The 26,484-nt window shown below is 40.8% G+C and overlaps 1 protein-coding gene across 2 annotated transcripts in view; it reads right to left on the bottom strand.

Annotated features, from left to right (window-relative positions):
* Window positions 1-1,500: 1,500 nt before the first annotated feature.
* TSHZ2 (teashirt zinc finger homeobox 2) overlaps window positions 1,501-26,484 on the bottom strand; it is a 474,179-nt gene continuing 449,195 nt past the window's right edge. Inside the window, exons 3-4 of one of the 2 annotated variants that reach the window (XR_009154312.1) lie at window positions 9,054-9,133; window positions 1,501-2,469 (exon numbers count right to left, since the gene is read on the bottom strand). The gene's annotated coding sequence lies outside the window, so the exon portion shown is untranslated. The remainder of the gene's footprint in view (window positions 2,470-9,053; window positions 9,134-26,484) is intronic. The other variant, XM_058176269.1, reaches the window with a different exon arrangement.

Below are 26,484 nucleotides of genomic sequence, written 5' to 3'. Positions count from 1 at the left end.
AAGACAGACCTCACTGTTCTCAATTCACTTTATGATCCTCCTATCATAAAAAAATAATATCAGCACCTTGCTTTCATGTCAGGACTACATTCGAGCCGCTATTCCCTATGCTCATGAGTAAATCCCATAAAAGCTACTCGGTTGTATTGTCGCTATTTTTTCCTTGTGGATGATTGATTGATGGATGAGTGCTGACACTTCAATGAAGCTATTTCGACTGCCATCTCAATCCGATGATGTGAGGGGTATATTTTCTGTCCATGCCTCATTACTTCAGAATGACATTCCTGGAACTTCATTTACCTTTTTCCCTCCTTCCCTCAAGCGCCATATTTTTTTTCCCATCTCGGTTATGCATGCCATAAAAAAAAAGCAATTTGCTATTATATGCGGCATAAGGGCAGCTCTTTCCCTAGGAGGTAAATAAGGAGGGAATTTTCCCCTCTTCACCCCCCACCACACCCCCTTTGTTGAATTTAGGGATCTTGTCAGAATTTCTCAGTTCTGATGGAGAAGCTTTTTTAAAAACAAACAAACAAACAAACCCTGTTCTTGAAAACTGACGGCAACACAAAATGTGACGCGACCTATTTTGTTTATGTATGACTAGCTTTACCTTTCATTTCCGATGTTGTCTTTTACAGTATTTATTCTTCTAATGATTCTGTCTTCCTTCCCATGTATTTTCACGTGTAGGTTTTGGTTACAGGACACAATTCACTTGTCTTTTGAAGAGCAAAAATTGCCCTTATTCGGTCTTATTTCTGCTTTGTCCTTATGCACAAGTATGCTTTTTCATAGGGGTTGGCATTATTATACTGGAAATGACAATGTGGGAAAAAGAAGGTTATGCCTCTATTTAACCCCTACCCCAAAATGTATTGATGTTGTAGAATTTGTTCCATGCAAATGTCTTGGAAGGTTTTCTGAGTTGACTTAGAACCTGATTTTAATCGGTGTAATACAGTATTCCTGTTAATAATAACACATAATTAAGACATCCGTTAAAAATCCATAACGTTAATTTAATGGAGAAAATCTAATATGGTTCTATTGGAATTTTTACGTTAAATTAACTTTAACGGGCTTTTAATGGATGTCTTAATTAGATCTCATTATTAACGTGAATATTCCACAAATTAAAATCAGGACCTCCAAAGTTTTAATGGAAAAGAAAAGTTGAGAGGGACCATTTTAAAAACATAACATTTCTCCCCTTTTCTAGGCAAATAAGAGAGTCTTTTGAATTTAAGCAGGAATTTTGAAAAGATACCAAAGGCGATGTTTCTGATCATAGCTATCTAAAGAAACAACAATAATGCCATGCACGTCAAAATGCTGGTTGCACAATGATATCAGGAAGTGCGCAACATTGTTCTCCACCCCCACCCCCCCACCCCCGGGTAAATGGAGTTTTTGTCATATTACAGAAAATCGGGGGGGGGGGATCTCCAATCTGGCCTCTTTTTGATATATTGTATCTGGAATTTCTACTCCAAACCCATCGGAAAGCCACCGGGCCAGAGAAGGTAGTCTACAAAAATGTTCTCAATAATACAGGCAAGAAATGACCGTACCATAGTTCACTGTTTTTAGCACTGAATACACACAATCTTTGCTGGCTTGTTGAAAAATATCCACTCCATTGCATACATCTTGAGAAAACAGAACAGTGGAGATTTTAAATAATAATCGTTAACAAGAGAGAGGAGACAACATGAATTATAGATGCAAAAAAACAAAACCAGAAATCCGTTTTTCAACAAATCTTTGGCAGCAACATGGTTAACCATATAACTATCTTGAACAACTTGCTGGGAAGATTAACGCTGTTCCGAGTTTTTTTTTTTTTTGGCTCAAAATCTGTTTTAACTTAATAATTCTTCTACTTACGGTGATGTATTGATCCCTGGTGCAATGACTGGATTGGGCAGGCCAGGTGTGGGTAATAGCTGCACTGAGTTGAAACATTTCCTTTAAACAAACTATCCCAAAGGAGTTATAAATAGGAAATGGACATTACCATGAAAAGCAAAGCTTCTAGTGTGACTGCATCTTGTGGAACATGCCTCGACATTAAACTATGAAGAATTGTACTCCTTTTTTTTTCTTCCCCCCCGTTGAGTGTTACAAATTGACAAAATAAGTACATCAATGTTTTCAGTCATTATCCTACTTCAGCGGTACTTTGTTTTACTGACAGCAAAAAAGGACAGTGGAGCTCAGAGAGCCTTGGTGCAGTTTATCAATGAAAATCTAATATTGTCCATAAGCAGGGGAGTGGAAATCAATACTTCATTACCAAATTGTTAGTGAGGATGAAGAAGAATAGCTGGAGATTTTTATTATTATTATTATTATGATTCTTTTGGCAGTCTTCTCTGTCCAGGTGGTTGGAAGTTCAATGTCAGAAGTGGTGCATCATGCAGAGGTCAGTTGAAAGCGGGCTTGGGGATTAAGGCATCAGTCCTGCAATTAGAAATGATAAAAACAACAATGCAAATAACAATGCAGTCTTTCCCCCCCCTTAAAGAGTTAAGCCATATTTCGAGTCATGCACCCATGAGAGAGGTATCCATTCTGAGGGGGAATGCAAGTGGGTAACAAATCAATAGGTCATCTCTTGAATGCTAAGTTGCTTAGCAATAGCAACAGCACTTAGACTTATATACTGCTTCACAGTGCTTTTTCAGCCCTCTCTAAGCGGTTTACAGAGTCAGCATATTTCCCCCAACAATCTGGGTCCTCATTTTACCAACCTCGGAAGGATGGAAGGCTGAATCAACCTTGAGCCAGTCAGCATCGAACTCCTGGCAGTAGGCAGAGTCAGCCTGCAATACTGCATTCTAACCACTGCTCCACCACAGTTCATCAAATATGTCCTCAAGGATGCATCCTACCATGTTTTAATCTGCCCATGCTGGGGATCAGAAGCCTGTTTTGTGATGATGCCCATTTATATATATATATTTTCTTTTTTGATAGTCAAGTTGTGGGGGGAGGGGAAATGGGTTTGGTGGTGGACCGGCCCATGAAGTTCATACTTGTGAGGTCTCTGGGATGTAAATTTGACTTGAAGGACAGTGCTTTGAACCTCTTGGAGCCTGTTCTGCTAGTGCCGAGAGAGCAGAAGTTACTGGTGGATGGGGCCCCAAGGGTGAGGGGGTGCTGTTTTTTCCCCACTGCTCCCCTTTAATTCTTTTTCTCTTTTTCTTTCTTTTGGAGTTTCTTTGGGGTACCTACTTTTTCTTCTTAACTTATGACCATCCCAAAAAGGTGGGGGGGGGTTCCCCAAAAGGCAACTGGACTTTCATGATGTTTTCTTTGAAAATGTTTGACTTCTCATCCAAGAAAATTCTTCATCCAAGAACTGAAGAAGTTTCTTGGATGAGAAGCAAAACATTTTCAAAGAAAACACCAAAAAAGCGCAGTTGCCTTTTGGGAAAAAAGGAAACAGTTTTGACCTGAATGATTGAGAATTACTTTTGGCATACCTATTAAAATACTCCTCTTTTACTTCGCATGCAGTAGGATAGATAGGAAGATGCTGATCATTCCTATCAAAGGTTTAAATTGCTTATGATATCCTTTCATAATGGATCAATAAATTAATCTAAGAGCTGCATGTGACCTGAGGGGCGCAGGTTATCACCCTGATTTTTCAATGTTGGGAGAAAACATTACTAAATACAGGATTTAAATCCAGTGTGTGAATGTTGATGCTTAATAGCATGTTAAGCTGTAAATCAGAGGTGCATAATACATAAACAGACTTTGGACTTTGCAACCAAAAGATACAGTGTTGAGTTACCAGCTTGGCTGGCTTCGAAAGAGGGTTGGTCCATTTAATAGAAGTTCATGAGATCACTGACAATTAGGCTTGATGACAGTGGGACAGCTGCAGAGGTCTTCTATTAGGAAATTAGTAGGATTCCTTGTTCAATCAGTTGGCCACACTCTGAAAACAGACTGCTGCATTAGCGGTAGATAAACTAGGGGTCCAATACATCAATATGGTGCTTACAATATTTTTCGGAGTATAAGACATTCCAGACTATAAGATGCACCTACCTTTTTTGGGGAGGAAAACAAGAAAAAAAAATCTGCCTCTGCCTCCCAGCAATTTGCCTCCTTACAGCAAACAGCAAACAGCCTGCTTTAGATTTATTTTCATTTTCAGCACAGCCTGATTAGCACAAGGAAAAAAAAATCTGCCTCCCAGCAATTTGCTCTTTGCAGCAAACAGTGGAGGCCCACCCGGCAATAAGCAATGGCAATCCCTGCCACCTGAAACAGCTGAGGGTCAGGAGGCCGATCCAACCGACAATCAGCTGCTTGTGCTAATCAGGCTGTACTGAAGCTGAAATGGGCTGTTTGCTTCTTTGCTTCAAGGAGGTAAATTGCTGGGAGGTACAGGCCAAAAGGTGGGGGCCGGCAAGTGGGAGGGGCTACATTTAGTGTATAAGACGGACCCAAATTTTCACTCTCTTTTGGGGGGCGGGGGAAGTGCATCTTATACTCCGAAAAATACGGTATGTGTCTCTTCCCAAATCCGGAATGTGGTTATTATAGAGCTTCCACTATAGCAAGGAAGGTGCCACTCTTTTAATGTAACAGAAGATCAAAATTAAAAGATGCATAGGCTGTAATAACTGTATTGAAGTAATTGTTGGGTAACAGAATTGTAATTAAATGTATTAATCATAACTACGTTTAAATTATTTAATTAAAACATCCTGTTTTTGTCTTAGATCCAGTTATTTGTTTATTCTTTGGACTTTTGTCCATGGGAAGTGGGCCCCTTTGCCTGATTGTCCACTTCTGGATAATGCATTCATTTGTGGGAGCGATCAGAAAAGCAAAAAAAAAAAAAAAGATTAAAAAAGACAACGAGTAAATATAAATTATTTATGAATTAACTATTCTTTGCAGTGTAAGGGTAACGGTAAAAATTTCCCCTGTCCTGTCATATAGACTCTAGAAGGCGCTGCTCATCTCCTTTTCCTAGCTGAGGGAGCCAGCATTCTCTGAAGACATTTCCTTCATCATGCAGCCAGCAAGTCTATTCGCTGAGGTGCACAGAACACTGTTACCTTCACCCCCAAAGTGGTACCTATTTATCTACTCACATTTGCATCCTTTTGAACTGCTAGGTGGGCAGGAGCTGAGGAAAGTAATGGGAACTCACTCCATTGCATAGCACGTGGGTGTCGAATCCGGACTGTCACTTTTCCAGCTGACAAGCTCAATGTCTTTAACTGATGAACCATTGCACCCTTTTTTCCATTGTAAGCCTGTCTTGTTCTGTTGACCACAGACCTACAATGGATTCTTCTGGAAGTGACCAGAGAAAGAAACTATGGCTTGTTTTCATTGATTTTCCAGCCTGTTCTGGCAAGAAGCCATCACACATTTCAAACACCACAATAAGCCACTCTTATAGTGTGTCAGAGTGATAACCAGAAGGTATAAGCTGAGGTTTCCTAGCTAAGCTACAAGCTTGGTTTGCCACGTCTCTAAACACATCACCTCTAATTAACTTTTGCTTGCATGACTCCCTTCCTGCCAAGCACTTTCTCCTCCATTTTCCTCCCAATGGTGCACAATCTTTTGCTGAGAATCTTTTTCATAGCTGCCTCTTCTCATTTGTTTTCTCTTTCCTTAACTCCGCCTTTCTTTATCTCAAGTCATCATTTCTTTAACTTCTGAACTATCACCGCAATATAAAAAAGATGTTGAGATCCTGAAAAGAGTAGAGAAGAGCAAAAAAAATGATTAGGGGGCTGGAGGCTAAAACATACAAAGAATGGTTGCTGGAATTGGGAATGTCTCAACCAATAAATGCTGTTTTGCACATTGGCAAAAAATAATAATCAAAACATAAAATACAAATTAGATGGACATGACCTTATAAATGACCCTCACTCTGTCAAGGACCTTGGAGTACTTATTTCTAAATATCTAAGTGCCAAAGCCCACTGTAACAACATTGCCAAAAAGGCACTAAAAGTTAACCTACTCTTGCGTATCTTCTTCTCTGGTAATATTGTACTACTAACTAGAGCATACAAAACATTTGCTAGACCAAGTCTTGAATACAGCTCATCTCTCTGGAACCTGCACTGCATATTGGACATAAATACAACTGAGAGAGTGCAGAGATATTTTACGAGAAAAGTCCTCCACTCCTCTACCCGCAATAAAATACCTTATGCCACCAGACTCCAAATTTTGGGCTTAGACAACTTAGAACTACGCCAACTTCAGTCTGTCCTAAGCATAGTACATAAAATTATCTACCACAATGTCCTACCTATCAGCTTCAAACACAACAATACACAAGCAAATAATAGATACAAACTCAAGGTAAACTGCTCCAAACTCGATTGCAGGAAGTATGACTTCAGTAAAAGAGTGGTCAGTGCCTAGAATGCACTACCTGACTCTGTAGTTTCTTCCCCAAACCCCCAAAACTTTAAGCTTAAACTGTCTACTGTTGACTTCACCCCATTCCTAAGAGGTCTATAAGGGGCCTGCATAAACGCACCTGTGTGCCTACCGTCCCTGTCCTAATATTCCTTTTTACTTACTCTTTTCATGTATCCAAATTATGTTTATACTTTTACCTGTTATATATGATTGAAAATAAATAAATAAATAAATAAAATAGTCTAGTTAAAAGAAGGAATAGGGAAGACATGATAGCAGGGTTCTGATATTTGAGGGGCTGCCACAAAGATGAGGGTGTCAACCTATTCTTCAAAGCTCCAGAGGGCAAGACAAGAATCAACTAATCAAGGACAGAAGCAACCTAGAACTAAGGACAAATTCCCTAATAGTGAGAACAATCAACCAGTAGAATGGTTTGCCTTCAGAAACTGTAGGTGCTCCAACACAGGGAGGCTTTCAAGAAGAGACTGGACAGCCATTTGTCTGAAATGATATAGGGTCCCTGCTTGAATACGGGGTTTGACGAGAAGATCTCCAAGGTCTCTTTTGTTATTCTGTTATTTTTATTCCCATCTTGCTGTTGCTGCATCTCTGGATATCCTACAACTTTGTTTTCTTTCCTCCTTGGGCTTAAGATTCATCAGACTTCCATCTCTTGACCAGATGCCTCAGTAAAAGGTTAATCCAAAAAGTTTTGCCTTTTCTTTCCCTTGCAAATCTGGTTTGTCTGTCTTTTAGCCCTTTTGCTCCCTTCAGAAAAAATAAAAAAGAACATTTGAAGACACCCAGAACCACTTAGGAAATAGTGCCAAAGCCTTCACTGTCACCATCACTGTTGATGTCCAGAAGTACTTTATACTAAAGTAGAGGCACATAATATTGAAATACATTAATTTATGTAAGCTTAGATTTCTCTGTCAAAAACCTTTCCTTCCCCAGTAAAATGAGAAGTCAGAAATGGGTCAAGAGGGTATCAAACTAATGAGCTTTTTAAAAATTATTTCCTATACTTTTCCCCTCATGCTGCCATGAATGTTTCTTCGTTCATCACTGATACATTTCCTAAATGAAACATTATGTCAACCTTTCTTTGAGAAGGAACAGCAACAATTGTGTTGGGAATCTCAGCATCTCTACATACGGATGGAAATGAAGCAGAAGAAAAGGCTACACTTCGGTTGATTTCATGCTCTCCAGAGCTTTTTCTTCTTTTTAACAAGGTAGCAACTATACAATGACTCCTTCAGATTTTCCAGGTTCTGCATGAAGCAGGATTATGCTTGGCTACACCTGCACTTGGGTAGTTCCTATGATTTGATTTGCAGTACTGTAATGGGACCAAAGAGGGATGCAGTGGCTGAGTGGCTAAGATGCTGAGCATGTCAATCGAAAGGTCAGCAGTTCAGCAGTTGGAATCTCTAGTGCCGTGTAATGGGGTGAGCTCTCGTTACTTGTCCCAGCTTCTGCCAACCTAGCAGTTCGAAAGCACGTAAAAAATGCAAGTAGAAAAATAGGGACCACCTTTGGTGGGAAGGTAACAGCGTTCCATGCGCCTTTGGCATTGAGTCATGCCGGCCACATGACCATGGAGAGGTCTTTGGACAGCGCTGGCTCTTCGGTTTTTGAACAGAGATGAGCACCACCCCTTAGAATCTGGAACGACTAGCACATATGTGCGAGGGGAACCTTTACCTAATGGGACCAAGCTGATTCTTTCAAATCCTATAAACCAGTCAAGGTGCAGGAACTCTAGATCAGAGTTTTAGATGTTTCCCCAAGCTAGCTGGGGAAAGCTGAGAAGTGAAGTCTACACTTCCACACATGTCCACACTCATGAAGTGTTTTTCTCATCTGGAGAAAATGTCTTGGGATTCTATACTGTACAAAGCATTTACGAAAAGAGGGAAAGGCCAAAGAACACAAGGCAGACTCAGAAGAAGATGGAGAGACAGCATCCAAGATACACTGCAACAGCATCAAATAAAAATGGTTGAGGCCACAAGAAGGGCAAGAACCTGAACTTTATATCTCCCTTAATACCCAAAGTAGTAAAAGGAGGAGGAGGAGGAGGAGGAGGAGGAGGAGGAGGAGGAGGAGAAGAAGAAGAAGAAGAAGAAGAAGAAGAAGAAGAAGAAGAAGAAGAAGAAGAAGAAGAAGAAGAAGAAGAAGAAGTCTACATATCTTAACACTACCAAGGTTGAGAAACACTGCTCTGGACTGTGCTTAGTTTGACAATGCCTGTTCAAATTAAGAAAAGCACATGTGCATGAAACTGACTTGCCAACCCAAGGTTGGTTTTCCAGTGCCCAAAAAGTCTCATTCCCCATGAAAGAAGCATCCTTCATGATGCGCTTTTGATTTTTTTCTGAGCTTAATATTGAGAGATAACACAAGAAATTGCTTCCTCCGCTAGTGACCTTTGTCTCACACACTTTGTCTTGTCTTCCATGATCTCAAAAGGTCCTATGGAAAGAGGTCCTTTGTGATGTTTCTCCTTGCAACCTGGGAAGTCACAGTGAAAGATCAGAAGCCCACACATATCCATTTACTACCTCTTAACTGAATGAAATGCAAGAACTTTGCACCAATTTTGGAGAACTTACCTAAGATTTTCTTCTGCTTTTAGAGCTGCTACTTTCTTTTGTATGAAATTGAAGGAGGAGGAGGAAATACTGCATGCATCCTTTGAGAGTAAAAAAAAATAAATGGCAATTTCTGGTATATTTCCTCTAAAATGGGGGTTGCATTTAGCTCTCAAACAAATACTTTTTTTATAGTTCAGTATTGCTTGAATTGGAATTGAGGCCAAACCATAGCTGATAGGTTTTGCATGTTTTGCATGCAGAAAACAGAACCAAGTGATTAAGTCTAATTGTCCTTATCTGGATTTTTTTTTAAAAAAAAAATGTAAGGTAGGCCTACTGGTAATTATGGAGAAAAGATGATAGCTAGAGTATACCGATCTGGATGGGAGAGATGAATAACCTGGTCTGACACAAAGTAATTTATGAGTTCTTCTACACTTTTTAAAAAGTTTTTAAATCATAGACAAGAGCCACCTGATGTAGAAAAAAGATAGAATGCTGTCTGTCCTTGGATGGAAACAACTTGGGTATCTCATGTATATGTACCCTTGAGTTCCATGATGGAAGAACAGCGACATATAAAATGCATGAAATAAAAACAAATAACAAAGTCACTTAATTTGAAACCCGTAATTCCTTGGCTCATGTGCTGCATTGTTCATGTGAGCTGCAAGATTATTTCGGTAACGATCTCCAATACAATGTCAAAGCTGAATATTTTGTTCAGCCAACAGACTGCAAGGCTACTCTGGGGTAGTAGAGGGAGGAGGTGTGGGGGAGAGATTACAGTCAAAGTTTGTTTTCCATTGCAAAGCAAGATTCTTGGTAAAACCCTCCAGTGGAATTAGGCTTTGAAAAGGGATTCTGCATCTTTGAGTAATGAGACTGGGAAACTGGGAAAGCATTTCCCATTCACTCATTTCTCACTGTACGGCATTCCGATTTCATGACACTTCATAATAAATCATTGCTTATCACTCACATGGGAACATAACATGGCTCAAGTTAAGATTCGTTAGCGATTGCAGGGAAGAAACATGAATTGCTCTATATCAGAGCCTTTTGATCATCTTCCAGCCTCCTGCAGGCATTGGTGTTTTTTTTTAATATTATTATTGTGATATTTACTGTTGTTTAAGGCATAAATAAAAGAGGAGGAAAACAGAGAAAATATGAATAATGTAAATGAATTTATTTGGTTTATTTATGCTTTGATGTAAGTATTTGGCAATTACATACCACGGAAGTTTGTGAGAGACATAGAGAGAAAAATTGGGTGGATTGAATGAGAGACAGCAGAGAGAGAGAGAGAGAGGGAGGGAGGGAGGGAGAGAGAGAGATAGAGAGAGATGCTGCAGCATATAAATGGGATGTTGTTCAGTCATTAAGTTGTGTGCAACTCTTCAAAACCCCATGGACCATAGCACGACTGCTCCACCCTGATCTACACTGTCTTTCCAAGTCTGCCTAAACACATGCCCACTGTGTTAACCACACTATCTAATTCAGTCGGGGTGAAATGCTCCCAGTTCAGACCGGATCACCCAATCCGGTAGTGATGGAGGTGGGTGGTTCGGAGAACCGGTAGCAAAAATCCCTGGCCCCCCTCATGCCCAGCTGAGCTGTGTGATCATCAGAAGGTTTTTTTTTTTTTACTTTTAAAAGCATTTTTTCTTCCGCCAAAAAATGCTTTTAAAAGTAAAAAAAAAACCCTCTGATGATCGCGCGGCTCAGCTGGGATCTCAGAACTCTTTAAAAGCATTTTTTCTACAACCTCTCTGGCCGAAGAGGTTATAGAAAAAATGCTTTTAAAAGTTAAAAAAAAAATTGGCCATGCCCACCCAGTCACATTACCCACCCCCTATCAAGCCAGGCTCACAGAACCGGTAATAACAAATTTTACATTTCACCCCTGAATTCAGGGGTCCCCAACTCCTGGTCCACAGCTTTGTATTGGTCAGTTCTACAGATTTTTAGATCTATAGTGATAGCAATCTAGGGATAGAAATGAAATTTCTCATTGAAAGGGACAGGTGTAGTCAAGGAAGTTCATGTGAACAACGCATCATGCCACACCCCTCCCTGGTTATTGGCTGTGGATTGAAGGAAGGCAAAAGCGAATTGGAAAGAATATATAATTATCCAAGAGGGGTTTTCTCCCCCACTTCTGTTTAATTTGTTTCAGGCCTTTGATTAACCCCTTGATCATGCAATCAAGCCTGAGATTGAAGCATGTTAAGTGGTTCTCCTCAATTATGTGTTTCTATTTGCCTGCAAAATCGCCAGGGAAAGAAAGAGAAGTTTTTCTAGGAGAAATTAACTGCTGGAGAGGGGAAAAAACAAAGGTGAACGAGAACCACTGCAGATGTTTCCTGTTTTAAAAAATCATGGTAGTTTCACAGCAGAAATACCTTTTATGAATACTTCTATCATAGTTTGCCGAAATGGTGTTTAATATCCTGAAAGTTTTCTTCCCTTACAAAAGACAACTCTGTTTTTCAAACTCATTTTTCAGAAGGTTGGAAATGTTCTTTTGTGCTGTTTTTAGGCTTATGTTTATTATTGTGAGCTAATGAAAGAAGATACTTGCTTTCTGCCTATCACTTCATCAACCTGCAACCTGCCTTCCATTACAGTAGATTCCTGTAGAGAATTGCTAGAAAAACAGACGCAAGAAACTTTTCAGAACTGTGCTAACACAGAAACGTTTTCTTTTCTACGCGGGGGAAGATTTATAGGCAAGGATGGGACTTCAAAAATTTCAGCAACAGGTTCTCTGTCTGGTTGCTGGGTGGGCGTGGCCATGGTGGGCGTGGCCTAATCAGCCTCCTGGACCATGGCAGGGGTGATGGTGGTGTTTTCATCTTCCCAAGGCTCCGGAGACTTACCTCAAACCTCTGGGAGTGCGAAAACTGCCTCCCCCAGGCTCTGGAGGCCCTCCAGAGGCTGGAAACAGGCCTTCCGGAACTTCCGGGAGGCCCATTTTTCCCCCTCCCTGAGCTTCTGCACAGGTCCTGAACTTACCTCACATCCAAAACGTGTGGAGTGTGGAGACTCCTGGGAAGGGCGGGGTGGGATGGGAGGGGCTGAGTGGGAGGGGCCAGCCAGGGCTGGGAAGGGCAGGGTGGGATAGGAGGGGCTGAGTGGGAGGGGCCAGCCGGGGGTGGGATTTAGAGATTCTCCAAACCAGCCATGCTAGCTACAGGTTCTCCTCAACCTGGATGAACCCATAGCAGCCCACCCCTGTTTATATGCCTACAGATATATCTATACTGGTGGTTTCTCAACCTCAGAAACTTTAAGATGTGTGGACTTCAACTCCCAGAACTCCCAAGCTGACTGGGGAATTCTGGAAATTGAAGTTCACGCACCTTAAAGTTGCTGAGTTTGAAAAACACTGGAACCTCTCATGCTTTGAACTGGAGATCACAGAAAGATCTCTTTCCTGTCCTGCATTTTGTCACAGAGCAGTGCTTCCTGTCCACTGCCTGCTTTTGTTTTTCTTTTTGATCTTCACTGTAAGAAGAGCTAGTTTTCTCCCCCGTCTTTTACAGGGTGGAAAGTGGCTTTGCAAGAGTTGTGTATTTATTCAGTGTGGGAAAACAAAGCACAGTCCACCTTCAAGTTGGAACAGCAACATTTTCTTTTTTTTTTTTTTTTTTTTTTTTTTTTATTCAAAAAGTTTTTATTAGTCAAAAAAAGGTTTATACAAATACATATCAGGTATGGTAAATTTTCATTTTTCTTATCTAAAATAAGAATTTAACTCAAATTTTTTAACACATACAACAGCCATATGGCAAGCAGGTGACACGAAGTAGCTAAGTTTACAAATTTTAAATACGTAATAAAGAAGGGTCAAGAATAAACAGAATATCGTACAAAAGAGAATAAGGAAAACCAACACAATCCCAAATATCTTTATCACTTCCTAGTTTTGGATCTCAGAACTCTGGGTTCAGCCTGACCCAACTCCAGGGCCGCAACAGCGGCAGCCGCTTCCGCCCCATGGTCTATAACCTCCCCTTCTTCAATTCCTGGGTCATCTGATTCCAGGAGGGCTTTGTGTTCCTCCACATAGGCCGTAGCCTCCGCAATTGTACTGATTTTTTTCGTAATGCCCTCCCGGAAAATCATCAATCCCTCTGGCATCAGCCATCTGAAGCCCACTCCTTCTGGTACAATTTGCTTGACAAAAATAATATTTCTTTCTTTTTCACGTACCTGTCTGGGAATCTGCCTCAGAATGGCTATCTCCCTGCCCCTGTAAATCAGTGCCCCACTCCTATGTTTTCTAAGAATTTCATCTCGTCTCTCTTCTCACAAATTTGACATGAACCTCTCTGGGAACTGCATGCGTGCGTGCATATTGCGAATTAACTCTATAAACTCGATCCACATCCCAATTCATGAAATCAACACCTCTCCCAAGAAATTCTCCCAACAATTTAGTCACAACATCTCTCAAGTCTTCTTGGTCCACTTCTTCCAAATTTTGAAACCTAAGGAAATAAGACATTTTATCCATCTGTAGTCCAAGCACAGCATTGCCTGTCGTCTCCTCTCTTTTCTGCACTGCCCGCATCTCACCCTCCAAACCTTCCACTTTCTGCTTGTTTTCTGCTGAAACTTGTTGAGTATCCTTTAAATCCTTTTGGATAGTCACAATTTCTGCTCTTATTTCATCCAATTTCTTGTCCATATTAGATAACTTTTCCAAAATTCTCTCCATCTCTCCAGCAGTTGGTCTCTGACCTTTTGCCATTAAGTAAAAAAAAAAATACAAAATCCTCAGGCAGGCACAGTATCCTTGTAATTTCCTCCGGATCCACTAGGGGGCACTCACAGGAGCAACGAGTCCAGAGTACAGTTAGTCAACCAGGAAGCCGAAGGGAAGTGATGTCATCAAAATTCTCATAATGAAGGCGGAAGCTGGACGCCACCACTGTTCCCCAGAAGGAGGGGGGGCCTCAAACCTTCCCTCCTAAATTTCTCCATCACCTCTTCTCTCCAGAGCTCCACAAAACCGGTAATCTTCTTATTTTAAGTTCTCCTCTCTCCAGAATAACTCGTGCTCCTTCCAACCGCAGGGGAGAAAAAACCCCCCCGCACTCCGGAGCACTCCACTCACGTTTACCGATATTCCTTCCTTCTCCTCCTCAATTCTTCTCCGTTCCTGTTCACCACCAGGCTGCTGCAGTTATAATCCAATGCCCGGTGTCACGGGCAGAGCCGCCCAGGCGACGACCAAAATAATGGCCGCGGCCTGTGGCCTCCAAACCCCGCCAAGCCTAGGACGCGCCAGCATCGGTCCCCACAGTCCTGTATGTCGGCTGGGAGACCCCTGGCGGGCCGTCCGTGCGGCAGGTGTCCTTTTCGGAACACCTGGCCCCTGAGGGCCTCGGCGGCGGCCGGATTCGGGCGCTGGAGGCAGGAGAAGCCTTCCAGACGTCCGTTGCCGCTGGACACCGGAAGTCGTCTCTCTGGAACAGCAACATTTTCTGAGGCTGCTGGGGAGGGGGATAGGAACAGCAGAAGACTCACGGAGTGCTACTTAGCACACTGTCCACCCACAATATTCTGAGAAAGATACACCTGCTTCTAAGGAATGGTGCTATGGGCTGAGTTTGATATCTAATGATACTGATTGTTTAGGTTCGTTATTAAAAGGTCATTTTATGTATTTGTTTAGAATGAGGCAAAATTAAAAATACCCAAAGAATAAATGTCTAAACCTATACATATAATGGGGTAGACAACTAGAGCCCTTTTATGACATGTAGACTTCAAACCCTGAGCCAGCATGGTATGATAAAAGCGGCATATTTACCCTGTGTTTTCTTTGGCTCTGAATTGAAGGACTTGTATTTTGTGTTTGTGTTCAGGAAAACCTGAATAATTACAGAACTGCTTTATAAAATAATAACAACTGCATCTGCCTATCCCAGGTCCTTGGAAAAGACTCATTGGGTGGATAAAAATGCCAAATCCATTCTAAACATCTGTCTCACTGTGCAACCAACCAAAACAATAATAATACATGTTTATTTCGGGGTGGGTTCTACTTACCTTTACCATCGGTTTGCAGCAGGATTGCGTGTGCGCGCTTGCTTGCTTCTGCGCATGCACAGAAGCTTCCTGATGACATCAGGGTTGATGGGCGGAGCCTCTCCTGGTTTTACTACCGGTTCACAAGAACCGGTCCGAACTGGGGGGGGGCACCCCACCACTGGTTTATTTGCACATTCAATGCAAGGCAAGAACAGTTAGCGGATGTAATCTGCAGCTATTCTTGGGCAAATATTATGATGACATAATAGCAGGTAGACAGGTAGGGGACAAGGGGAGGGATAAAAAAAAAAACCCAGGAAGCTGGTTGTAACCATGTCCCATCTTTTGTTGATGGGTATCCTATAGTAAAGAGGGTTCTGTATTGGTTTCCTCTCATATCAGGCCTGTACATCCTACAGGCATTGGGACAGGACTATGACAGGCTTCCTTGACAAAACACCTGGAAATATTGGCAGGTTTGGGTGTCTGGAGTGCTTTAGGGTGATCACAGTGCTGGTCTTGCTCCTTGCTGGATCCAGAATCCTTTCCTTGGGAAATTACTCTGCTAAATTCAAATTTAATTTGCACCCATCATTCCCAGTCAATCCCTACATCTAGGTCATAGCAAACACACCCGTCACTCAGCTCAACTAGTAAAAAAAATATACCTTGATGTTTATTTATTAAACATCAGGAAAGATCAAAAGCAGTTAATTGGCAAAATGGGACAAAGACAGGCAAAAGCATGGAGAAAGAGAAATATCAACCACCGTCTGATATTTTATATTCATATTATTCATATGATGCATATCTCTTGAGCTGTAGATCAAAAGAGCCAATCTGGTGTAGTTTTGAAGGCATCAGGTAGAAACTGGGAGACTGTGAGTTCTAGTCCTGCTTTAGGCATAAGACTATCTGAGTGACCATGGGCCAGTCACTTTCAGAGAAACCTTGCCCAAAAAAACTGCAGTCAGCCTCTGAGAATTTAATACAATTGGATGGGAAAAAATGAGATATGTCAAAAGGCACAGAACTTCCCAGAGCCCCTGGAAAAACTGCTGTGGGTAGATAGCATGGACAGTCCAAAAAGGAGTAACCTTTGGTTATTGCAGCTTAAACCCATTTATATGCATAAGAGCAGTAGAATAATATGGAAAGCAAAACACCAGGTGATCCCTCCTCTATGCTATCCCTTAAGAGAGCTAATGGGGATATAACCTATATCACAGTCCCCTTCCCATCATCTTCTCAATGCACTGAATTGTGTACTCTACCAAAGTATCATCAACACACCAAAGTACACGCGTCTTCCATTTTTAACCCTTGTACAATTTACAAACATGGATGAGCATTTCCCTTTTTTTGCAATACTTGATTTAATTTATCCGACTGTGCTTTGGCCCATATATGGATTTTTGCATATATTGCATACCAGTGTTTCTTTCTCTGGCTGTTCAAAATCTGGTGCTTGGCATCTACAATTCTCCTCTTTCAGATCACCTTTCAGAGCCACTATCAAGTCAGATAAACGGGGCTTGAGCCCAGGCCAAGAGAATAATTTGAGAAAACATCTCAGACGAGCTCTTCCTAGTGCAAAGGAAGATAAATTGAGGAAGGATGAAACACATTCCATCTTCAAGATTCAGTAAAAATACAAATACTTGTATTTTCAGTAAAAATACAATAAAAGTATTTTTTGACCCTTATGGTCTGGCATGGTCTATTCTTGTTGAGGTGACCTCAGGAGATAGGTGCAAATATACCATGAGTGACGCTCTATGAATGTTACAATGTAGTTTTTTCATCCTTTGTTTTGATTGCCATGAGACCAAAAAAATCTGAATAAAATAAGTTCCAAAAACTGGCTGTCTTATTTGGATTCATATCCAACAAAGCTATTCCTTATTCTGTTTTGTTTTTAAGTAACAATCACATTTTCATTCTTTGCAAGGACAAATGTTAAGTCTAGATCAGTGTTGGCAATCTTTTCAGCACTGAGTGCCGAAATGGGAGCCAGCATGCACTGGAAACTGGAACAGCCATCGCCCGTTGCTCTTCCGGGTTCCACCCCACTGGCCAGATGGTTTTCACGCACGTGTGAGTGCTGGAAACCGGAAGAGCAGCCATCCAGTGCGCATGCATGCGCTGGACGGCTGCTCTCCCTGTTTCCAGCACGCACATGCACACCAGCCAGCTGGTCTTCCGGTTTCTGGAATGCATATATGCGTGAAGACCAGCGTGAAGACCACATGCATGCACCGGAAACTGGAAGAGCAGTCACCCGGTGCGCGCATGCGCACCGGGTGGCTGTTCTTCCAGTTTCCGGTGCTCACGTGCACATGAAGACCAGCTGGCTGGCGGGGTAGAACCCAGAAGAGCAACAGTGATGACTCACATGTCCAGAGAAATGGCTATGTGTGCCAATTCTGGCACACGTGCCATAGGTTTGCCATCATGGGTCTAGGTCCTCATCCTTTATTTCAGGTCCAGACCCTAGGATGACATAGTGAAAGCTAGTTGAGTTCAATCCTTTATTTACTTCCACCTAATGGACAGAAAAGTGGTTCAGTGGCTAAGATGCTGATCTTGTTGATCGAAAGGTCAGCAGTTCAGCGATTTGAAATTCCCTAGTGCCGCGTAACGGAGTGAGCTCCCATTATTTGTCCCAGCTTCTTCCAACCTAGCAGAAAGCACATAAAAAAAGCAAGTAGAAAAATAGGAACCACCTTTGGTGGGAAGGTAACAGTGTTCCGTGTGCCTTTGGCGTTTAGTCACGCCAGCCACATGACCACTGAGACGTCTTCAGACAGGTCTGGCTCTTCAGCTTTGAAACAAAGATGAGCACTGCCCCCTAAAGTCGGGAATGACTAGCACATATGTGCAAGGGGAACTTTTACCTTTACCTTTAATGGGCAGAATCTTGCCAAATGAAAACCATAACTTCTAAACTATTAGCTATATCTTGAGAGATTCTACAGTGTGGCTACCCTGGAACTTCTTCCCCCCACCCCTCATATAGTTTGGGACTTTTTAGTCTCTTAATCTGGGTCTCTCTCTGGGAAAACTATGGGTTGCCAAAACTCCTATCCACTGATTCTCCAGGTGCACATTCCATTACAATAACAGAAGCATCTCTGTAACCAATCTTCCGTGCCACATTGCAGGATTATTATTATGCCTGCATCCTGTTACTCTGTTTTAGGTTGTATAAATTCCACCAAATTAAGCTTCATTGTGCTTTTCCATCAACATCACTTCATGGTCCTTTGTAATAGGCCAAAGTCCACTTTTAAGAACAATTTTACAGCTACGTTGCATAAAATAGCACAGATTTATGTAATTTGCCTTGAGTTCACATGCATAACACGATCCTTGCTATATTACATTTCTGCTTTCATTATCTTAATGAAAATCATTATAATCATTATGATTTAATGCTGCCTTTTCCTCATGCATCTACTGACATTCCATTTCTTAACTTAATTCTTCCTGGGTAAAGTTCAGCAAGGTTTATTAACACATCTTTGTTGCAGGCGTAGAGACCTGATCCACCAGCAAAATGTTTTTCTATTCAAATTCAGAATCATGTCCAATTTCAAGGAAGCATTTATTTGCAATCTTAAAATGCTTGCAATGAGCAGTAAGAATATCTTGAGGGACAGAAGGAAGAGTCGCAACTGTGACAACAGTCAGATAAGAGAAATCGGAGCCCAAAGAAGGAATGTAATCAGAGAAAATATCTCAGACTTAGTCCTCCTTATTTTCTTGACGATAAAAGAAAGTAAGGGGGAGGTACATTCAGACCTGCAAGATTCTGATACTGTATTCTAAATACTGTAAAAGGTAAAGGTTCCCCTCGCGCATATGTGCTAGTCGTTCCTGACTCTGGGGGCGGTGCTCATCTCCGTTTCAAAGCCGAAGAGCCAGCGCTGTCTGAAGACGTCTTCGTGGTCATGTGGCCGGCATGACTCAACGCCAAAGGCACATGGAATGCTGTTACCTTCTCACCAAAGGTGGTCCCTATTTTTCTACTTGCATTTTTTACGTGCTTTCGAACTGCTAGGTTGGCAGAAGCTGAGACAAATAATGGGAGCTCACCCCGTTACATGGCACTAGGGATTCGAACCGCTGAACTTTTTACCCACTAAGCCACCGCGTCCCCCTCTAGATACTGTAGGGGTATCAAATTGGCAGCCCACGGGCCAGACGAGTCACATGTGGGCCATGCCCACCCCTGCTCTGTGAATGGGAAAAACATCACAAAATGTCACATGATGGCAATGTGACGTGGCCAGTTTGACACCCATGCTGTAATATTATAAAACTGGTATTATCATTCATAACTTTAGTTTCTCAGTCTGGTCTACCTGAAAGGGCTAACAATGCTGCTTGTTTTGTTTTTGTCTGCACAACATAGTTTTGTTTCATTTTGTTTTGCAATTCCAGTCTAGGCCTGACTTCTTGTTATCATTATTTTATATGGGTTTTAGACTTGAATGTATGTCTTTCCTTTAACGTGCCCTTTCTTATTACAATAATGAGATAATACACTTCTCTATTTATATAGTATCCAAGCTGAGAAGGGACTTAACACTGGCTCAATTTAATGTGCTCTCTTCGGGTAGTTTGGAAGGCAAATAGAACAAAAAATTCCATATGTTGCTTCAATATGTCCACAAGATAAGAGCTCTATAGAATCTATTGCCCACATTTTATTGTACTGCTATTTATACAGTTATTAGAAAGTATTTCAACTCCCCTTGTCTGATAAAAATATCCAGGTCTTTCTGATACTTTCCACATACAGTTTTCTGATCAAAGGAAATCTATTTTTCTGGATACTGCAAATGCTTTATATTGCCAGCACGTTAAGATTCAAGGTGACTAATCCGAATAACAGAGTTGGAAGGGAGTTTGGAGGCCTTCTAGTCCAACCCCCTGCTTAGGCAGGAAATACTATACTGTTTCAGACAAATGGTTGTCCAATCTCTTCTTAAAAACTGCCAGTGTTGGAGCATTCACAACTTCTGGAGGCAAGTCTTTCCACTGATTAATTGTTCTACCTGTCAAGAAATTTGTCCTTAGTTCTAGGTTGCTTCTCTCCTTGATTAGTTTCCATCCATTGCTTCTTGTCCTGCCCTTAGGTGTTTTTCATCCATCAATACAGAATAATATTTAAATAACACTGGATAAGGAAAAAGAAGTTATACAAATCAATAGATAGATGATAGATCGATAGATCAATAGATCAATAGATAGACAGACAGACAGACAGACAGATAGATATAGATAGATAGATGATAGATAGATATAGATATTTTAATCTACCTCTCTTACAATTGTAGCTCTATATCTTTGATATAAATAATACTCCGATTCTTAGTTCTAAAGACAGTTGACAATGGTCTTCTTTCCTAAAGCAGAATTTTGAATGTACTTACTGTTTGTGGAATTCAGCCTCAGGATTATTTAAAACATTAACTAATCTGCCCTTTTTTTCATCCAAACAATCCCAGCTTGAGCCTTTTCTGGATGTGGCACCTCCAAAACTTCTGAGAGGCTTTTCAAGGAGAATCTACAACTTCATGTTCCAGATGCTACGTTCTTTATCATTTTCTAGCATAAGCTTTTCTGATACCAATGTTCCTGTCCTTTTCAAAAATTTTATGTTAGCTCTGTAGGTACAGTATAGGGGAAAGCTCCTTAATTAGGATGTTATAAGAGTATCCATGAAGCGTGTGGACTGTGAGCCCTATGAATTCAGCTGCATGCTTGACCAAGCATCTGAAATAAATTGGTATGTTTGGTTGATTGGAATGCTTTGGGGAGTTCAAAATGTAGGTCTGGTTCCTTGCTGGACCCAGAATCCTTTCGCTGAGAAATTACTCTGTTAATTTCCAATTTAATTTGCACCCTCATTCCTAGTCAATCCCTACATCTAGGTCATAGCAAACACACCCGCCACTCAGTTCAGCTAGCAAAAAAAAAATATATACCTTGATGTTTATTTATTAAACATCAGGAAAGATCAAAAGCAGTTAATTGGCAAAATGGTACAAAGACAGGCAAAAGCAGGAAGAGAGAGAAATATCAACCACAGGCTGATATTTTATATTCATATTATGTATATTTTTTTTGAGCTTATAGATCAAAAGACTCAGAACTTTCCAGAGTTCTTGGAAACAATGCTGCGAATAGTTAGCATGGATGATCCCAACGGGGGTGACCTTTGGCCATTCTTCTTTGAACCAATGGATGTGCTGAAGAGCCGCAGAATAAGGATGGAAAGCAGGACACCAGGTGATCTCGTCCTCTATTTTCCATCATAAAGGGAACTATTTGGGGGATAATTAATACAAATAGTTTCAGGCTCCAATCTGGGTCGGTCACCCGGACCAGATATTTAGTCTTCCAAATTTTTGGACTCATGCTGGAGCCCATCCTCAGGGAACTTCTCTCTCACCAGAATGTGTGCTTTGGGCTATTCTATGTGTAATATTTATGTGGTACCTGGTTGTGTGGGACTTTTTAGTTGTTGATTGGGGTAATGACTGGATTCTGCAACATTATCCTGGGATACTCATATTTGCTTTCATTCATGACAAATAGTTTCAGCCTATGCCTTGTGTGTGTGTGTGTGTGTGTGTGTGTGTGTGTTTGTGTGTGTGCAAAAAAGAAACTAAAGGCAATTGTTTTTTAAGGGCTATACCAGATATTGATCTCTAAATCATATATTATGTTTTCCCGAAAATAAGACCTGGTCTTGTATTAATTTTTGTTCCAATATTAGGGCTTATTTTCTGGTTAGGTCTTATTTTGGGAAAATACGGTACTAAATGCATCCATCTGGCTGACAATCTTAACTGTGGCTTATTTTGGGGTTAGGGCTTATATTATGAGCATCCTGAAAAATCATGCTAGGGATTATTTTCCGGTTGGGTCTTATTTTCGGGGAAACAGGGTTGTTGACCACCCTCAAATATGGGGGTGTCTATTATGGGAAGTGGCTCAAAAATATCAGGATGGTGGCTGCAAATGTATGACAGAAGTCCCTTTCCTTTTAATATGTGTCATGTGTGTGACACATTAAAAAGGGGCAAGACCAGGTGTGAAATGCTCCCATCAGCTGATCTGGTAGCGATGGTGGCAAGTGGTTCAGAGAACTGGTAGCAAAAATCCCTGCCCCCCGTCCATGCCCACCCAATCGCCCGGTTGCCCACTTGCCACTTCTTTCTGGCTCGCTCGCTTTTCCTGCCCGCATGGTAGGAATAGGTTATAAAAAATGCTTTTAAAAGGTAAAAAAGAGGTTCTGACAATCACAGCTGAGCCACGCGATTGTCAGAGCCTTTTTTTTACTTTTAAAAACATTTTTTTACAAGCTATTCAGCTGTTTGGTGCGCAGAGCGCATGCGCAGCCACCGAACCAGTAGTAAACCGCTTCATATTTCACCACTGAGCAAGACTTTAATTAGATCTCTTCATTTGTTTGTCCTCTTCCCATTACACTTTCCCCAAACAATTCTGGAGGCGAAAGTTAACTTCATTTTAATTATATCACTTAGTGGATTTATCTGTACACATAGGATCCTAATTGCAGTCACTGACGGAATGAAACATGTTGTTGTCCTCACTTCAAAATTGCAGAAAACGCACACTGGTGATTTTGGGGCAAAAAGTGGAACTTTGAGAGGCATGTACCGTCCTGTAGTTGCAGGGCTATTCAGTTTACTCTATTTCCCTGGTACGTATCTTTCTCTCTTAAAAAAGACTGGGGAACCAAATGAGCAATTATCATATTAGGCAAGATTAAAATATTTGATTTTCAGATTGACATTGAGTTCCTGTCTGCCTACAGTCCTCAGCCCGAGCCCATTTATTTCCAAAGATGTTACTGATAGCAAGAAAGGGTCTAATCTGTTTGCATGTAAAGACAGCGTCACACGCTCTATTTAGGACTAGACTTTCTATTACTAATTTTATTTAAAACATCTTAAGGAAGCAATTGAAAGAGGGCACAAGAATTTGTGACAATGCTGCGAAGGCAACTTTGCTAATGATTTTTGAAGAACCTCCAACTGAGGTCTAAATGTCTTCAATATCCATAAACAATTCTATACTGTCCAATTAGGGAGACAAAGACATAGAAGACTGTCAGGAAGATTTGCACGGCTAAGTGTCTGATATCACACGGATGATAAGGGATTGTGCGAAAGGGAATTCCAGGGCTGGAGAGAGAGAGAGAGAAAGAGAAAGAGAGAGAGAGAAGGCTGCATGGAACGGATGGCTATCATTATAATATTATACAGCCTTCCACCTTTGCAATTACTGGCAGGTTTCATTAATTACAGCAACATTACCCTAATAGACTCCCCCTCCTCTTTCTCTTATCTCAACCTTCCCTCTGTCTACCTGAAATGCTCACTTCAGCAGCTGATCACCAGTGAATAACTGGGCCAGCCATTGGCCTGTTCTGGCTTAAATGAGCAAAAGAAAGAACCCAGAAACCGAGACAGCTGAAATAAAGAGGGAAGGAAATTGGCATAGCGACGGTACTAATGCAGAAATATGGAAGCTTTTGAACTGATACAGAGAGCGTGTTTGGAACATTTTTAAATTGATCTCTTTGGAAGAAGATAGCACCAGCAGCCACTGGGGAGATATGGAACTTGACATTCTTAAAAGCAAAAGGGGGAGAGGGAAAAAAAATAAACGAAAGGAAAAAGCTTTTTCTCCTCCTTCCTTCAGGTGAGAGCATTAAAGTAGAGGCAGATTGTAAAGTGACAGTTACTTAAGGACTGTTAGTTTTGCTAGTCCAGAAGGGTGAATTGTGTAAGGAAAAGTCAGTGCGGATACCACAGTTCTTGGTTCCATTAAGGATAATATTGGGAGCATTTCCCTGCTGTCAACATGTTACTATCAACAGCATTATCTGTTTCAACTGCTTTTACAATTATGCTTAACGACTCCGCTGCCTCCAAGCTCAGTTTTCATTTTAAAGGCACCAACTAGAGCCTCCGTGGTAACCCATCAACCGATTTCTTCTCGCGAACCAAAAACACAACCCCCCAAAAGACCATGCCAATAATACCAGAGCACCACCAAAAGTCTTCTTCCCCCCACCCAATCCATGGGCAGCCAACTGTTCCCAGTGCTTTCTATTACATTTTCTACCTATTATTTCATGTAATGGCATTCCTTAAATTTTAAATTAGCTCCGAAGAATAAAAATAATTGAATTCCTGCTGTTTTGTGTACATAGAGGGTGACAGGAGCTAATGTGATAATTTAAACTGTAAATGAGTCTTCACTTTGTGTTCATTAATTACAGCTAATTGCTGAATTACAAACCTTCTTGGTTAGGCACTGTTATGTATTCATGTAGCATGTTAGACCTCCAGCTGGTAGAAAACTGTTTTAGAGACTTACAAGCTGACATGCAAAACTAGGGACAGGTCTTGGGGGGGGGGGCAGGGGGAAGAATGGACATGTTCTAAACTCAGAGTACTCTAGGTGTTACCCATGTGTCAAACTCAAGTCTGAACTAAAAAAAAAAATCTAAATAATAAACCAGTTTCCTTTTCACCCATTGTCTACCTGTTGACACAATTTAAATAGCAGGACTTTATGCCATGTTTCCTTCAGCAGTCAATTTTTTTAAAAAAAAAGTCTCCACAGTCTTCACTTCCTTTACATAAAATTTAATGAATATGCTTTACGAGTTAAAGAATTTACAAGGGCTTTTAATTATAATATCTAAAGTGTTGCCATGAGGTTCTGAAGGAATATATGACTATCCCAATTGGGAAAAGATTATTGTAATGGCATTTGCGGGTTCTGTCCTGCAGAACCAGTGGATTAGATCAGGGGTCTGCAAACTTGGCTCTTTTAAGACTTGTGGACTTCAACTCCCAGAGTACCAGAGTACCAGAGTAACTCTGGGAGTTGAAGTCCACAAGTCTTAAAAGAGCCAAGTTTGCAGACCCCTGGATTAGACCATCTGTTTGGTGCATCTGTGCAGAACTTTGAACTAAAAATTCAAATCAGAATCAGGTTAAAACAAATCCTGATTATTTTTGACTGAATCTTTGAACCAAATTTCTGAATGAATCTGCCAGTTCAGTAGAATCTAATACATACGTGCACCCACTTTTAGACCTACGTTGACTATTTAATTCAACAATTTGATTCTTGGAATCAAAGCGTCCCCAAACCATTCAAATTGAATGGATGATTTGAAGCCGGGTTTGCCTGAAACATACACACCCCTCCTGTTCAGTTGCTTTCTAGACTAAATACTAAAATGGAGTCACACTTGGTCTGATTCAACATGGCTCTTTTCATGCTCTTATTAATACTGTGGGCTGAAGTCTTTCCTGTAATTTCTCAAACATTTTTTTTCATTTGGAAAAGAAGATTTTATTTTTTTTATATCTCATTCTCAAGGAGCTTTAGAACTTATAATTTAGAAAATTACAGACTTATCTCTCTATGTTGTGTCTCATGCAAAGTAATGGAATCCATCCTAAACCAATCCATTACACTGTATCTTGAAACAAACAACCTTCTCTCTAATAAACAATTTGGTTTCAGAAAAAAATTGTCTTGTAACCTACAACTTCTCCACTGCAAAAACATATGGACTACCAACCTTGATCAAGGAAAAGCAATAGATGCAATCTACATAGACTTCTGCAAAGCTTTTGATTCAGTAGTACATGATAAACTACTCCTCAAACTAAAACCCTACGGCATTTTGGGACCTCTTCACAAATGGATAAATGCCTTCCTGTCAAACAGACAACAAGTGGTCAAAATTGGCAACGCTATATCAAATCCTGTTCTTGTCAAAAGTGGCGTTCCCCAAGGTAGTGTTCTTGGATCAACACTCTTCATACTATACATAAATGATCTCTGTGACATCATCTCAAGTTATTGTGTTCTCTTTGCTGACGATGTCAAACTATTTAATACCACTAATAATACTTCTACCCTTCAAGAAGACCTCGACTTAATTTCCGATTGGTCTATAATTTGGCAACTCCAAATCTCAACCAGCAAATGCTCAGTCTTACATATTGGAAAAAAGAACCCTAACATCAAGTACAAACTTGATGGACCTTACCTAACTGACGACCCCCACCCTGTCAAAGATCTTGGAGTTCTCATATCAAATGACCTTAATGCCAAAGCCCACTGCAACTACATAACAAAAAAGGCCCTAAGAGTTGTAAACCTAATTTTACGCAGTTTCTTTTCTAAAAACTCTACACTACTAACTAGAGCATACAAAACATTTGCCAGACCTATTCTTGAATACAGCTCATCTGTCTGGAACCCATACCACATCTCTGACATAAATACAATAGAACGAGTCCAGAAATATTTTACTAGAAGAGTT

This window comes from Ahaetulla prasina, chromosome 3 (assembly GCF_028640845.1).
Source record: "Ahaetulla prasina isolate Xishuangbanna chromosome 3, ASM2864084v1, whole genome shotgun sequence".
In the NCBI taxonomy this organism is placed as follows: domain Eukaryota; kingdom Metazoa; phylum Chordata; class Lepidosauria; order Squamata; family Colubridae; genus Ahaetulla; species Ahaetulla prasina.
The sequence above is the reverse complement of the archived record's forward strand: the minus strand, read 5'-3'. Positions and strand labels throughout refer to the sequence as shown.